The 17189-nt window shown below is 40.4% G+C and overlaps 1 protein-coding gene across 4 annotated transcripts in view; it reads left to right on the top strand.

The window, feature by feature from the left end:
- The window catches only part of FYN (FYN proto-oncogene, Src family tyrosine kinase), a 206101-nt gene that overhangs the window by 13605 nt on the left and 175307 nt on the right, over positions 1-17189 (top strand). For 3 of the 4 annotated variants that reach the window (XM_090279768.1, XM_090279770.1, XM_090279765.1), the window contains exon 2: positions 13500-13539. The exons of the other annotated variant lie outside the window; for it this stretch is intronic. The gene's annotated coding sequence lies outside the window, so the exon portion shown is untranslated. The remainder of the gene's footprint in view (positions 1-13499; positions 13540-17189) is intronic. 4 annotated transcript variants of the gene reach the window in all.

Raw genomic sequence — 17189 nt, 5'->3', positions numbered from 1 at the left:
TTGTGCCATCATTTGAGGGTGGAAGATGTGGAGATGAGATTCGGGGCTTGGAAAATCTTAAAAGTCCAGAAAGCCACAAAAATATAAGATGATATGTTAATAAATGAATAAAAGGTATTATGGAGAAATTGTGAGGCCCCAGTGGAATCTGTAGGTATTTTTGGTGGTTTCCTTTAGCCCAGTTTTTTGACTTTGCCTGATAGTATTTATCACTTTGTGATGGAAAATATGACCTTGACCGAGAGTTGAGAGTTGGATTAAATAGTCAAGTGAGGAGGCTGGTCTAAGAAGCTAGAGAAAATATCAATTGAATCAGCTGAAAGTAGGATCAGGCTGAAGAGGGGAGCATGCTGGACTTGGGAAGATGGCTCAGGTAAGAAAGGCTCTGAGGTTTTAGACATGTGATGAGTGAACACAGCAAGTGTGGAGGAGGAGAGACAAAGGTGAGAATGCGTTAAGAAGAGGAAGCCCAGGGAAATGGAGAATTCCAAAATGTTACTAAACAAGAGTGGCTTCCTGTTGAATGGATCTCCACTTAACTAAAGAGGTTCAGGATATTAGATACAAAGAATTCAAGAAACTAAAAGGCATAGGCCCCTTTGGAGTCTGAGCTCAGGCAGTAATTTAAGAGAAGCTTCACTTGCTCCTCCGCTGCTTACCTCCTGCTGTGTGGCCTGGTTCCTAACAGACCATGGGCTGGTACCAGTCTGCAGCCCAGGGGTTGGGGACCCCAGTTCTAGAAGAATGATCTGTTTGTATGTTGCACTTTTAAAAATCCTGGATGAGTGTTCTGGGACCTCTGAGACCTTGCATTATGACCAACTGATTTAGTGGGGATAATATTTTGAACTGGTATTCAATTTTCTTTCCCTTCCTCCTAATTCTTGTTGCCCCAGGAGTCTCCCTCATTGAGGCTAAGGATTCCATTACTTCAAGGGGAAGACGGACTATAGTCTAGGACAAAGAAGACATTGTTCAGCTTTCAACTTTCAAAATAGGCATTTGAAGCATGTTTCAGAGAACAGAGTTAGCCCAGGCCTTCCTTTAAGAGGCAGACTTTGTTAGGAAAAAAATGATTTGTGGATTTCAAGGAGCCATATCTCAGAAGGCCTGGCATATATTGTACATTAAGCCATACATGGGGGAGACTGCAGGAAGGAGGAAATACCTTCCTGGGTTGGAGAATGGCACATGTAGAGATTGGAATGAGACTAGAGATAAGAAATGAGTGGGTCCCTGGGATCCCCGACTCCAGGAGGATGGAGGATAATCTGCATGCAGACAGCACTTGAACCCTGTGTCCTGTTTGGAAGTCTGGAAGGGAAGCATCTTGTGATGCGCCCTGCTGTGGTGCATGTTTAGGCAGAAACTCTGAGATGATGCCCTCACAGTTCTCCAGTACCTGTCTGTGGCATAGGAAAAACCCTGATAGTCCTACAGCTCCCTCAGGCAGATGTGGAGGTGCTAAGGGAGCTGGGTGGGAGAGGCCTTGGGTCAGAATGAAGAGGGTACAGAATGGACTGTGCCGGGTCTCACTGCTGAAGGCAGGCTGGGGTCATGACTGCGAGTATCTAGCAGTCAGAGCAGCAGAACCAGGCCAACATTCAAAGACAAAGAAGTGGGACACCCCAAGGAGGCTGTTGAGAGCCTGGAGGCAGCACTTGGACCAGGCTCTCCCCATCCTGTGGTAGTCTTATCATCTACTTCTGGGAGGAAGGAGAGAAAAGGAAAGAACCACAGCCATGAAGAGGCAGTTTGAGATGCATTTAATTTGACTAATTGTCCTGAAACAAGTAAAATTTAAATCTAAAGAGATTAAGTTATTTGGAAATAGTGAGATTGTTTTTTCTATCATGAGTAGAAATGCAGTGGTTATGATTAAGTTGAATTCAACTATAGAGAAATGAAGTAACATCTTTTGTATACAGCTGAGTAGTAAGTGTAAATTTCAAAGCTGCCACACTGCATTTGAGCTGTGTTTTAATATGCTGCTGCTTCTGCTGGCAGCAACTTGATTTACTTGTATTCTTATCGTATGCTTTTACCTTGGAATAAATCGTGGGTTAACATTCCTATGCTAGGTTCATCTTGGAGAAGAAGTGGAATGATCTGTCCTCTCAAGGAACAGAGTTGCCCACCAGATATTCCAAAGTATAGTGGAGAATTGGGCTTTCCATTGTTCAGTAAGAGGCAGTTCTTCCGAGAGCCTTGGAAGGAAGGACCTCAGTTGCCATGGAGCCTCGGGTCAGAGGGAAGTATTAGAATTTTAGACCTTTCTCTAATGAACATCTTGTGATGCTGGAGGCAAGAAGAGAATTTTCACTGGGTGTGATCCTTCCACATTTTAAAAGTTCCACATTTTAAAGGTGAATACTAGAAATTGTAGTCTCTGGCTATGAGGGGAGAAGCTCTTCATTTCTGTTCCATCCTCATGGACTAAATAAAGCATGAGTTTATGAAAGGATTCATTTCCAAGTATAATTCATAAGTAGTTACTAGAACACTCAAATGAGAGAGAGTGGAAAAAACCAGTTAGCTCTTTTTAATTACATTTCATTTCTCTTTGATATTTGTACAAGGGTGATACTGCATTTAAGAAGATGTTTTCAAACCTGTTGTTTCTTAAAGTACCTAGTAATTTTGGCAGAGAAATCTTTAGTCTTGCTTTAAAAAGCATGCATTTGGCAGGGTGGAGTGAGGTGGGACATTGCCTGTTGGGATATCGCTCACGTATTTTCCTATTAGAAAATTACTGTGATATTTTTGAACACATTTTCTCAAAACTAAATATATTTTATATTTTCCCCTATCTGTCAATGGGAGCCAAGAGAGCTTGAGATGGGGGACCATAAATTTACTTAACAGAATCACTAAAGTAATTAAAATTATAGAATCTTTAAAAATTATTTATAATAATGGACAGATCAGTTTATAATATTTGGGGGGGCTTTTGAAATAATTTTATTCAGAATCTCAAAAATAAAATTTCTAAAAATTGAAAGCACATCTATATACATTAGAGCAAAACAAAACTTTTTGTAAAGATTATCTAAACATTAAAAAGAACATAAGACTAATTATTCTTGGTATATATTCACTCATCTTACTCAGCTTTTTATCCATGTCTCTAATACTCATCATGTCACTGCTTTTTATTTACGAAGAATGAATTGTTTTTAATTTTTTGTGGAGTTGCCTATAATCTCCTTCAAAGTTGTATTTTATAGTTAATATTTGAAATTGTTACTATGTTCAATTGGCATTTATGTGCATATCATGATATTTTTAACTGAGAAAATAGCTCTTTCTACAGATACACTTAAGCAGAGAGCAAATTCTGCTATAAATGGAGGCTTCTCTCAGACTTTTTAAAAAATATTGAAATTTGTCTTTTATCCCAAATACTGTCACAGGTCTTTTACCCCCCAGTCAGGATTCTTACCTTCAGTATTTTTAAAAGACAAAACTTATGAAAATAAGTTTCTCGTGGTCCTTTCAAATGTTTTATCACATTTAGATGATGCAAAATCATAGATCTTTATAATTTCACTCCATTCTGGTACAGAATATAAATGTATTCAGTTAAAACTAGGAGCACCATTAAAAGATCACTACAGCTTGAGGTACTCCAAAACAATACAATTTCAGAATTAAATCTTGATTACTACTTGAGTTCTCATAATTTAGTGTGTTCAGTTCCTTCTTTGCTTTGTTTTCAATAACTGCAATTGGCTAAAGGCTTTTGAAGCTGATATGTCACTGCTTTGATCAAAGATGTCTAACTGTTTTAGAACAGAATGCACCCAAACTTTACAGAATTTATCTATCATGCCATTATAGCAAACCTACATTGATTTAGAGAATCATTTCTCAAACATTTCTAAAATCTGGTTTATGATGACAGGCAGCAAAATAGAAGGCATGTACTACCATGCTGAAGCATTTATTTGTATTTAGAAAACACCGTTACAAAAATTTTGTAGATCACTTTTTCTAATTATTTGTCAATTTCTTCATCTACGCATATAGTTTCTTTGGCATTTGGTAGGACATAGCCACTTACTGGAATGCAGTTATGAATTATGCATATGCCATACCCAATTCTAAGTAATTTCTTCACCATAGGTATCTTAATTTTGTAAAGACAGTTGCTTTTAGCATCACGAAACTTGTATTTGTGTTATACTGCAAAAACAAATAATTTCATTTCTTATATTAAACTTTTCACAATTTATAGTAGCATTCACAATAACATGACATGTTTTATCAGTGACAGAATGAACCTCCACAAGCTTTGTTTTGATCTCAGGAAATTTTTAAGAAATCAAATTATTATTGGAATTGATTAATCTTTCTGTTTAAAATACTTGTTAATACTAGCATAAAGCTGGACTCACTTAACTGTTTGTGACTTTTTTCTTCTGCTAATAAAACCAATACATTAAAACTATCACTTCACTTTTTATATATGCACAAAATACCTGAACTCACAATTAAGCAGAATCAACAGAAAAGCTGCCATTTGATCTAAAAGAAAAGCCATGTTTCCTAGAATACTGTGTTAGCGAATCTCCCATTGCTGCATGTGTTGAATTGTCATCCTCGAGCACAGTCCCTTTACAGTGACTATTAACATTAGAAGTAGTTGCTGCTGCTTTTTGAGCAGATTTGTGACTTATGGTGTATGTCTTCAATGGTATCACTATTGCTTTCATGGTGGATGATAAATATCAATAAATATTTTGTTAGTTGATGTTCATCATCACCTTTCTTGAAAAACAGAGATTTGGTACTCAATTTTTTATTAAATTTGCATTTTTTAGTTCATTGCTGCTAAAAGGGATACTGCAAAGTAAAGTAGCATAACTATTAATAAATGACAAAAACACTGTAATGAGAGCAGTCACACCATTCTTGAGAAGGCATGTTTCCCAAAAATATTTCATGTACACTTCATCTGTAACTTTCTATGATTTCTGTTGATCCCTCTGCCTGGAGTTTTGTACATCTCGAGCTGCAGCATGGGTCCTAGTACAACTGGCCAATAGCATCCAGAGTCTGGTAGAATTGAGACTGGGAGGAGTTGGCTGCCCTTAGCTGCTCCTGTCCAAGTGCTTTTAGTTTTATAGGTGAGCATCCCACAAGTTGTTCTTGAAAGGTGGTTGTTTACTTAAGCCAAGATTCGACAGGACAGGAAAAAAGATGGATTGTCATTGATCACCTTTCAGACTTAATCACATGTTAAGGTGAAAATTCTCTTTACCATGCAGTCATCTCACCCCCTGGTGGGCAAGACTGTGGCAGAAGCTGGAAGGGTATGTGCACAATCTTGGTACATTTTAATGCAACTATGAATAACTACACTCAGTTTTTAAAAATCTAGATAAATGCTTAACCCAACTGGCTGCTGGAACAATAGGTATACTCCAGCATTTTTACAAACAAGCCAAGGTGTAAGGTCACCCTAATTATAGATCACATTTCTGCGTCTGCTTTGCACCATCCTTTTTTGTCTGGACTATTCTGCTAGCATGAAGGCTCTGCCTTCCATTATTGTTGATTTCCAGTCCCACTTCCACAACAGCTGATTGAGCTTTTAATAATCTATGTGAGATCACATTGCTGAGTAAAACCCCTCACTGTCTTCCTATTACGTGAAGTCCAGCTTTTCATGCTCCCACCCTCATCCACCTGGCCCCACTAGATTTTGAGCTTCTAGGGAACACATACCTTGCCAGTCTGTTTTCTTTGCCAATATTGCACATGAGAGCTGATAAATATATTTTCTCAAAGGAATGAGGAAATATATTTAGTGTCTTGCTAATCTATGACAGTAAGGAAATTCAAGTCAAAACCTCTATGTTCTAAGTAGTATTTCTATCTCTATTAACAAAGTTGGACAGCAGAATGTATCAGAGGACTAAATCCTCCCCAATAGCAGAGGTGTTGTGATGCCTACAAACCATTGTTTCTCTAGTCTCCCAGCCCCTCCCTAACCGTAAGTAAGTGTGAATTATAAGGAGTCTATTGTTTTCAATAACAGGTCAGACACTTTTTTTTCGGTACGCTTGGTGTACATGAGAACGAAAATGCTTCAATGATTGGTTTGGGGGAAACCGGGACATAGAATGTTGATGGTAGAGGAATACTTACTTTGAAGCCATGATTTTAAGATGCTCGTGTGTTCTTACACAACTGCTTTCTGTTGGATCTCTTTTTAAAACATGCCACTGTTCAATTTCACCATGAATTCTTTTCCAAGGACAGTAAATGGTTTCACACACTATGACATTGTTTCCATGGCAACTAATGTATTTTAGCAAAGAGAGACTGCTAGAAGTAGGCTAAAAAGGACAAATACAGAAATGGCACGGTATAAAATATGGGACAATGTGTGTTGTAGTAAAGATTTTTTTTTCTTTTTTGCTGACTTCTTGTTTAGGAAAAACCTGTATTACTAGATCTTGGCTTCTTAGCTCTTACTAATAAAATTTTTACTGCACCCAATACTGTCTAGTATTTCGCTGACATAATTTCTTCAGTTGGTGCTCAGATTTGTTTGTTTGTTTGCTTTAACATTTGTAATTTTATCAGTTTTTGAAATACATTATCTTCACCTTCATTGCTTTTCTCCTCTGGCGACCACCCCACTTCTCTGCTGCCTTCTGTAGCAGTGCTTCTTCGGAGTTACTGTCTATGCTACTTGCCTCTACACTGCATTTGTTTAAAAATTAAAGCCATTCCAGGCACGCTTTTGCCCCACAACTTGATCCAGTTGGTCACACCCTAATCCTCTAAGGCTATTACAATTTTCCTCTTTTGTTTATTTAGAAGCTAATGTGACTAAGTATACATTTCAAAGAATTCTACCAAACGTCAAGCCCATGTATGAGCATGTATGTAAACCCTGGTTAAAAAGGGGGTGTGGTAGATCACGTTACCCTGCTTTCTGCATCTGAATGTACTTGGGTTATTTTGTTATATGATAATAGAAACCCCTTCTGTCCTCTTAAATAATCTCTGAGTGAAGGGCAGATAGCAGTCAACTTCCTATTTAAAAAAAAGAGAAACCACAGACTAGATCTTATGACTTATAAAGATATAGCAAACCAGTCTATGGAGTGGATAATGCCCTCATTTATGTTTGGATGGGCCACATGGTGCATTTAAAAAATTTTAACTAGCACTCTAAAATTGCACAGTTTTGTATAAAAACTGAGATTTCTAGCTTCTCTTGAAAAAAAAGGAAGTTCTGGCAGAACTAAGCCTGCATTCTCTCCTGACAACAGCCTGCCCAAGCAGCATTGCAGATGTCCTCTTGGAACAGGGAGCGCTCTTCAGCTCCCCCAGTTCCTTTGTACCTGCTTTATTCATTTGTTCTACCTGCTGGCCTGGCCCTGTGGGTTTTTTAATATGTGACTCTTGCTGTACCCTGTCCCTCCCCTGTCCCTCCACCCATTCACAGAGAGCAGATAAATAGGAGAGCTAGGAATGGACCTTGGTTTCCAAGCCAACTGCTTCCTCCCTGGCTGTGGACCAGTATTATGTGTTCTAAAACAGAATTTGTAGGTCAGTAGTGAGAATTTATAGGTCAGTGGTGAGACGCACCCCTAGGTGGTAGAACCTACATTTTGCACTTGACTAATTGAAACAGACCCTGTGGTTAACTGTACTGGGTACATTGTTATATCTGGGATGCCTCCCCTTCTTGTTTGCTTTGCTTCTATCAGAAGTCAGTCGTATGTGCTGTCAGTTGTGACATGCAAGATGGAGGCGCTACAGGAGAGTGTTACCACTTATATGTGCATCGGGGGCAGGGGTGGGGTGGAGGTGGGCAAAGTGGGGGAGAATGAGGACATCTGTATTAGTGTCAACAGTAAAAAATAAAGTTAAAAAAAATTTAAAAACTGACCAGAAGGGAAAAGCGCCAGCATCATACTAGGGAGTTCAGATTTTTCAACGAGCATTTATTACTTTTTCAGTGAAGTAAATGAATATTTATATGAAAGAAGTAAGAACAAGGCAGTAGGACAAAGTATATACAACATTGACCAAGCCCAGTGATGTATTCCCAGTGTGGAAGACTTGAGGTTGTTCCCCAGCCATCCCCTCCCAGTCCAGACCCTTTCTTTTAAATTCCTTCAGCACGATGTCAATGTGCTGAATATTCCCTTGGGTGGCATTGACTTGTTACCAACTTTGTCACTGCCCTGGGCTCTGCCCCATTTTGCATGTGCACTTATCACTCACTGCACCTTTACTGGGGTGGGTAAGATAGGAGAAGAGGTTTCAGGTGCTGCCATCTTGAATCCTGTTAGAAAATTGTGTGTGCAGGTGGACACAGGATGAGCTAGTCTAGGGCCACAATGAATGGCTAGAGGAAAATACATTTTTCCTGGGGGAAACAGGGCAATGAGAAATATCCCATGACAAAGGGTCTTGTCTGAGCTGGGTCCTGTCTCCAGGGTTTGCCCCAGCTGTTGGGCACACAAAAGATTGAGTTGACCCTAAGCATGGATGGTCCCAAACACTGCACTTCATGTCTTTGCAGCTGTGGAGGCATCTGGGAGGCCACTGTGAGAGTGGGCCTGTTCCTGGGCTTCAGGCAGGGAGCCAGGGGCCACCCTTTCGCCAGAGAACATTGAGGACCTTCTGTGTACACTCCGTATGTCTCAGCTTTCTTTGGAGTTGTGGCAGAGTCTGGTCCTGCCTGGTCTTTTTTGTTGTGCCTTTGGTCCTAAGTTAAGAATAACTGACGACACACTGCCCTTCTTGACATACTTGATATAGAAGTTGCTATCAAATGACTATTTTATCCTCAGTCGCCACTGACATCACACCATGTATAGTTCTGAGGTTCTCACTTTAGTTTCAATTGAATAGAGCTATGATCATTGGAGCAGAAAGAAGCCATTCAGATGTGAATATGTGAAGACGTGTCTAGTAATGTACAGATGTTTTTTTGGCAGGTCAATGAATATTTTAAATCTTTTGCAAGTTGTAAAAAGGGTTGAATAGGAAATAGAGAAGATTCTATAGCAAGAAAAAAGTACACCTCATTTCTCTCTCAATCTTCCTTTTCTTAAAATAATCAAAATTCAAACCATGATTTATAAATCTTGGATTTGTTGTGATCCCCTTCAGTCTTCTTCATCGTATATGAGACATGATTATGACTAATGTATGGAATCTCAGTTTCTCAGTCACATTTTTGAAATAAAACAGGAAATACTGGGAATATTAAAAATCTCCAGATTGGATTTTTGTTGTTGATTTATAGTTAAAGGCACAGGACTAAATTGAAAGAAAAGGTCATCTTCTGGTTATGGATATGCTGTGTGTGTTATGTGGGTACACTGTTTCTCCCCAACACACTCCCCTACTGCTACTTGCGGGAGTGAGTGGGGTGGATTCGATTTAGTGCAGTTTCATGCCATTCCTTTCTGTCAGTTATTTCTTCATTAGTTACTCTGTCACGGCTCCTCATCACCCTCAGCAAAGATGGCACTGCACCCCCTTGTGCTGCAGGCACCGTGCTCAGTGTGTCCTGCCCACAGACAGGCTAGCATTTGAGCAGGGGAGACTGAAACAGGTAGTAAGTGCTGTCAAAACAGGTAGTAAGTGCTGTTAGAACAGAGAGGAAAGGAGGTCTAGTTCTGCATAGAAGTGGGACCAAAGGAAACAAGAGTGAAAGGGGATTTTTGTCTTGGGCCCTGAAGACAAATTAGGAGAAAATTATACTGACCCACTGGGGTCAGTGAGATTGGAATGATAATGCTAAGCCCAGGAATATGCTGAGGGCTGCATCTGTTTTTCTCTCCCTTCCTGGGATAGAGGCAGATTGAAAACATAGTGATCAGAGGAGGCAGAGGTGTTCCCCTAACTGGCTGACCTCTTAGCTGACACGCCATCTCCACCAGCCTACCACCATCCTCTTACCCACCTCTCTACCCTGTGGCATTGCCAAGCCTCTTGACATTCTCTGAACGTGTGGCCGATGCCCCTTTGGCTGTGTCTTGTTATCCTTCTGTCTGCCCAGTCCAGGTGTAAGGTGCCTGTGGTAGGGGACTATAGGAGATGTCCCCTAAGCGTTTGGAAATACGGAAGTGGTGGAAGCTGGCTCAAAGTTGAGGGCTTCTCAGTTTTATTTTTAGATTTTTCTCTAAAAATGAAAACCTTTCTGTAGTCTCCCAAAGATGGAGGATTTGATCTGATCAAAATAGTTGGAAATTCAGTACACCCCCTTTATCTTAAGGGGATACATTCTAAGACCCCAAATGGATGCCTAAAACTAAACCCTGTAAATACTGTGTTTCTTCCCATATATGCATTTAGCATATCTAAAAACTACTCTTGAGCTTTGGGGTCATTACTAAGTAAAATTAGGGTTGCTTGAACACACTCACTGTGGATCTGATAACCCAGATGGCTACTAAGTGACTAACAGGCGGGGAATGTATAGAGCATGGATACACTGGACAAAGGGATGATTCACATACCAGACTAGAAAGAGCCAGATTTCGTATGCTACTCAGAACAGTGTGCAATATAAAATTTAGGTACTGTTTTTTTTCTGTAATTTTCCATCTAATATTTTAGGACTAAAGATAAGTGAAACCATCAGTAAGGGGGAACACTGTAGTTCTTTTTGGTCAGGACCTCATTCTTGAGCTTCTGTTCCTTCAGTGAATTACAAATTTGCAGCATTTATGGATCAGCTTTTTTTTTTTTTTAATTATTTATTTATTTGTTTATTTTATTTTATTTTATTTTTAGAGAGAGGGGAAAGGAGAAAGAGAGGGGGAGAAACATCACTGTGTGGTTGCCTCTCACTTGCACCCCCAACTGGGGACCTGACATGCAACCTAGTCATGTGCCCTGACTGGGAATCAAACCAGCGACACTTGGCTCGGAGGCCGACGCTCAATCCACTGAGCCACAGCAGCCAGGGCCTATGGATTAGCTTTTAACCTATGGAATCTGGGTCATTTCAGTCATGTTTCTCACAGAAGACATCAACACTACTTCAGCAGGAAAAAGTAAAAGCATGGAATATGCCCAACTGCCCACAAACCCACAGTTGAATACATAGTCAACTATTTAAAACGTATATATAACTACATGTGCATACCCATAATCTACACACACACACAGAAATGGAGGGGACCTATCTTGCCCTAAGCCTTGGAAATTTAAAACTTGAATAGTCTAAACATCTAGATTTCAAATCAAGATAAAGTAGGAAAATAATTAGTCAATTTTTTAAAAATGATTTTTAAAGAAAACGTAGGAGTCCTTTAAATAAACCGAACCTGTTTTTCACTTGAAACATTTCATGACCAAAATGTATGTATTCCCAACTTTTCAGAAACACAGCTTTTATTTAGGAAATATATACATGGTTTTAAAAACAAATGCTACTCTTCATTCGAGATGGGGTTGCCATGTGAATTTCACTTTTAGGCATTTCTTTTTCATTCATTGCTGTCCTCTTTGAAACAATGGAGCTGATAGCTAAAAATATCTAAGGTCTCATGTGCTTGCTGGGAGTCTTTGAAGTTAAAGCTGTGGCATCCTGCTAGTTTATGGGAGTAGGAAGATGCATGTATGTATTGTCTTTGTTAATTAGCTCCATCTGCTTAGTAAGCCAGAAACAGAAATCAGATGATGCTTTATATACATATATGGATAAGATTCCTTGTGCAATAGTGAGCCAGCAGCTGCGAACAGTTTTTCAGTTTTCCTTTTGTTACGGTTGCTGAAGTGCCGTGGAGAAGGCTCATTCTCCTACAGCCTGTTATTGAATTGAGCTTCCTGTGTGGTTGCAGTCGTGCTGCGTGTGTGAGAGAGGTTGTTTCCCCAATACTTTGGGACAGGGTAGTGATTCTCCAGTTACCCTTGCTGTGTGGCAGATGAAGAGATCTTTCACCCTGCAAATAGAAAGTTCTATTCTACAAATCCAAATGACAATCTTCCTAAACCTCTGAGACAGTATACAAGAATGGAAGTCAGACTTTCTTTGTATGTATGTTCCCTTTGGTGAGAGTTCTCATAGTACTGTATTACTCTTTTCTAGTTATAGGGAGGCTGTTTAAAATTTCTGGACAGAGAGAATTCCCGTTTTTTACAGGTTGGCAACATCTAGATCCCAGTGGGTTTGCCAGAAGAAAAGGTATATATTGCCTGGTGGCATCTCCCTGGTTAGGACAGGACAGCATGTGTCAGAAGCAAGAAAGAGATGGAGTGACGCAGGTTGCTAAGGTACTGGCTGTCGTGGCTCGCTCGTTAGCACATGCTCTCGCTCCAGCCTCCATGCTGGTTCTCTTGCATGTCAGCAGTGAGTTAATGATTTGAATGCTTATCTGTAAAAGACAATATATGAGTTTCTAACTCTTCCCCACGGTCATTTTTTCTTCCCTTTATTCTGAGTCATCTTTGATTAAGCAAAACAAAGATGTTACTGTTAAATATGCATCCTTCGAAACATCACAAAAATTCTCTTTTGTGCCTGTGAGGGGTGGGGGGTGGTTTTGATGGGCACAGTCATTTATGATGGTGTTTTCAACCATGGACCAGGAAGAAAGATGCGGAGATTCATATTGAACAAAGTTTGAGTCTTTTACTAAAACAGGAAAAATTTCTTCTGCTTTTTTTTTCAGCTTCCTCAAACCTTTTACTTTCTGCCTAAACATAGTATTGTCAACATAATTCCATTCAACCATTTTTATTGTTCTCATTAGATGCCTTATTAAAACTGAAGTTGTGTTCAAACAGCTAAAATTACAAATAATAGATGAGGTGCTATAATATTGCAGGTTGTAGACAGTGTATGAGCAAACTGGAAATCTGCCATCACCCTGCTAGCACTTTAAAGATTAATGTGAAGTGGGCATGGGTGCCATTGGAATTAGCACTCAGCGTTGCCAGGGCCTTGGCACAAGGTTCTAAGGTAATTCTGAGGCTATAGTCCTGTGGACCAGTGGGTACAGGCTGGCAAGTTGGCAAGGCTCCCAGAGAGGAGAATCCCAGCTGATGAGAAATGGGGGTCCTTTCAAAAAGGTTGTTTGCTTAGTGAAGCCCATGCACAATCAGATAGGAAGTAGAATAGATATGTGCTGGGGCTAGGGGGAAATTGAAGTCCAGATGTTAAGTTGAACAAAACCTTAGAAAACTCAAAGACTCACTTTTAGTGTGTTCCATCTGTGAGTGACTTGTAGATACTCTGAAGAAGGGGGTGTGTGTGTGTGCGCGCCCCTATTTTCTGTTCTTATCTTTCCTTGTTCCTGAAAGTTTAAATCTTATTCTAGCTTCTTTTGGTGGTACAGGGCCAGGTCTTTGCAGTTTTAGGTGGGTGTTTGTGGCAACTGTGACTTTGCAACAATTGTGTGAACAAGAAAAAAATTTGTGGGCAAATTGATTGTCTGTAGCAAATGGAAATTTTATGGTGGTGTTTTGTGGGTGGTTTACAGAGTGCTTAGTTCTCTTTTTTTCTTCTACAGTCGTTTGAAGAAGCAGGATGCTGATCTAGACGTGGAAAAAGTAAGTTGACAAGTTTCACACTGAGAGCACATGCCTTATAAATTAAAAAGAATTTCCTGTTAGAACCCAGGACTTGGTCCACTTTGAACTTGGGATTGTGACTCTGAGTCCATAAGTGTCTAAGACACAGGTAGAATTGGAGATGGAGCTGATATATGAAAGAAAGTCTTAGCTCTCTTAGGTGATCCTGCTGTTTTCTCTTTTCTCAAAGTTGAATTATGATACTTAATTTTGATAAGTATGAGGACCTACAGTCATATCTTGGTACTCCTCGGTTTCAGAACTCATCAAACCCTGTACTTGTTGCATTTTGATGGGAAAAAATGTTTCGGCACTCGCACTTGGTAGAACTTGTATGAGTTACAAAGCTGCTCACAAGAGAAAATGCTTCATTATTTGGTACTCATTGGTTTCAGCACTAATCACGAGTTCCAGAATGAATTAACGATGAGTACTGAAGTACCACTGTATATTTTAGCTATAAGATATGTCTCCCCACTCCAGAAATAAAGTGTAACAGCTTTCCTGTGCTGGATGAGCCTCCCGGGACTGGTGAGGGGTGGCTACCACTCCTCCGGCTTCAAACTGGTTAAGGGAAGTCCTCTTTAGTCCATTCACTGTTGTTTCTCTCCAGCCTCAGATGGCTACTGCTTACCTCTGCCCTCGTTGCACCTTTGAGTTGCAGTCACTGTGTAACAGGTCATTCTTTCATTCACTTAACATTTTGGGTGCCCATTGGTGTTAGACACCATGCTGGGCCCTCTTGAGACAAGAATAAATGTGACAGATGAGTACACCGGTACTTATTATATAATGTGATAGAGCTATGCAGGAGGTGCTCCCAAAGCTCAGACTGAAGACTGGGCTATCCAGAAAAACTTCGTGATGCAGGGGATGTGTGGAAGAACCATGTATACACTCAAACGTTTGCCAAGTCTTCTCTGCTTGTACTTCTCTCTCATCTTCTAGTTGCCTTGGGTTCCCATGAAAGGCTGCACTTAATTCTCACTAGACACCCCTGGGATCTTTTTCTGCCCCTGGCTCCACTGCCCAGTTCCATTGCCATGGGTGTGATTTGTGAGCAGTTCTGAATTACATACCTTGATTCCCTGGCCACTGAGGGGCTGCCACTTCATCATCTGAGAACGACTTGGGGTTATTCCTCATTCTGAATTTGGGTGTAAGAGAGGTTCTTCTCCCTTAACTAGCAGCACCATTCCATATACAGACATTGTATCTTTCAGTTGAGGAAGTGTACTATCTGAAACATCCTTCTAGAACAGTTATGAGCATCCCCTGACCTTTGACCCATGCAACCCCTTAGCTCCTGCAGAATGATCTGTGATCTACTTCAGTCATGTAGCTCATAAAAACCAAGGACTCAGGAAAATAAAAAGGATCTAATCAGAGCCAGGCAGACGGGAGCTTTTTTAACACGAATCCCTGGTGCTTAGCTTATGGCTATGGAAGCCAGGGTTGGCAAAGGCATTTCCTCTGGGGGAGGAAAAGTAAGTACTGTGGCCCCTCTGGGCCAGGTCAGACTCATAGGAGGCTGGATCTCCTTGGTATTTGAGGTAGTTGACATTCTAATCTTTGAGAACACACAACAGAAAGTTCAACTGATCGTGGAGGAACTGATTTCCTCATCAACCTGTGGTTATTTACAAAGGTTTCCCAACATCCTAATGGCCCCAGCTCTTCCCACAATTGTGGCCTATTTATATGTCACAGGCCTGCTCATACTTCAGGAGAACTGAAGTGGGTGAAAAGCAGTGAAGTCCAAGAGCAGCATTTAGGTCCTTTAATAGGTTGCATAAAGCTTGTAAAAACCACTTTCCTCATTCTTCTTTAATTAATCTACTCTAGTTTCTGGGAAGTTCAGAGGAAGGTACTTCTTACCCAGGCTTCTGAGGGGATTTAAATTAGTAGAAGTCTTAAATAAAGGATTTTATAAAGTGAAATGTAAAAATAAAAAAAAAAAAATCAGGGCAGCCTTGCTCTGAGAAATCACCCGGAGACCACTGTGGGATTAGGCAATGGGTTTATCGCCTCATAGCAGGCTGTAGCCTTTGGGTGCCAGGAGCCACTTCGGGGTAGTGTAGCACAGAACAGCTGGGACCTATGGCGCATCAGTCCAGGAAATGCCTGATGCTTGCTCCAGGTTGCAGGGTGTGCCCTGTCTTGTGTAGCTCAGGCTGAGGTGAATCCTGTAACCCTGAGAGGCGGAGGCCCGGTTATGGGGGGGCAGCTCCATTAACTCGTATTCCCAGTACAACCCAATGCCTGGCACGCGGGAATGCTCATTTAAGCAGGTGGGAAGCCCTGAGTGGAATGAATTAAATTCTAGCTTCAGCTCTGCTGTCCAGTGCCTCTGAGACCTTAGGCAAATCTTTTCTCCTCTCTGGGCCTCATTTTTCTCGTGAGTAAAGCAGTCTCTTTTTTAGGACCAAGTAAAATTCTTCATTTTTTAAATTTAAAAACACAAACCACACATGTGTTTTTGGCTTTCTGATTTGGACTTTGTACCAAAAAGGATAAAAGGGCTATTAGCCACCCATCTGAACAATGCTTAACAAGCCCAGCACACGTTGGGAGCTCCTTCAGGGCAGAGCCTTGTGTGTTGTACTCGGAGGTCCAGTGGTGTCTGATGAAGGAACGAACAGTGTGACCAGCCCTGTCATGTGGGGTGGGTATTTGTAAGTTTTGAGAGACTTCAGAATAAGAGAAGCTAAAAATGGGGTGTAAAATGCTTCTTGGGCTGTGAATTTGTGCTGCTTCTGAAGGGCCCTATCTGCATCCTCTCAGCTGAGTGGTCAGAAACACTTAATTGCCCTATGGGAGTTCACTGTTTTAAAAGCTCTAATTCAAAAGCTCAAATTCTGTCATCTTTTTCTAATACTGATAGAACTGTGGAGCACAAATGTATCAGCATTCTTTTTATGTGTATGTTATCTGCCATTGTACCACTAAATGATAGCAGTTGGCCAATCCAAGTGAAAAAAGTCACAGAAGTCATAGTATGTTTTTTTTTAAGTGAATTTTGAGTTTTCCCTTTCAGTTGAATATTTTTGTAAAGACAGAACTATGAATGGAAAATCAGCTTTATTTTGGCATGCCAAAGCTCAAAAATAAATAATAAATTCTGTAATTATTAATTACTCTCTGTAGTTTATTAGACTTCCACTACATACTGAGTTACAACCATGTCCCTTACCATGAGTTGCTCGAAGCACCATAGTAACAGCAAGGATTCTAATCATTCCTCTCTGGGTTTAGAACTTTCTCTTTCCCATATATCACCTTACCTTGAAATTGATATAATATTTGACACAATATGTTGGTGTAACCTTTCAAAAAAAGTTTTATGAGTAACAAAAAAGCAATGTTACTTTTTAGAGAGGTCTTCCTGACAGTCTCCCTCCCAGTTTGGCTGGAGTTGCCCTGCGACACACCTTGCACTTCTTCAAAGCTGTCATTGTTGTACAGTTATTTGTACAGTGACTGTGTACTATCTGTGTTCTCTATTGAAATATAAGCTTTGCTAGGTCTGAATCCTTATATGTGCTAAGCCTAGTGCCTGACTTCTAGTATGCCCTCCTAGTTGACTTCGGGCATGAATGAACAGCACATGACCAAATTAAGGGGTAATG

Source organism: Furipterus horrens, unplaced genomic scaffold (assembly GCF_987537825.1).
Source record: "Furipterus horrens unplaced genomic scaffold, mFurHor1.1.pri manual_scaffold_6, whole genome shotgun sequence".
NCBI classification, from domain to species: Eukaryota; Metazoa; Chordata; class Mammalia; order Chiroptera; family Furipteridae; genus Furipterus; species Furipterus horrens.
Note: the sequence above shows the minus strand (reverse complement) of the source record. Positions and strands in the feature narration are given on the sequence as shown.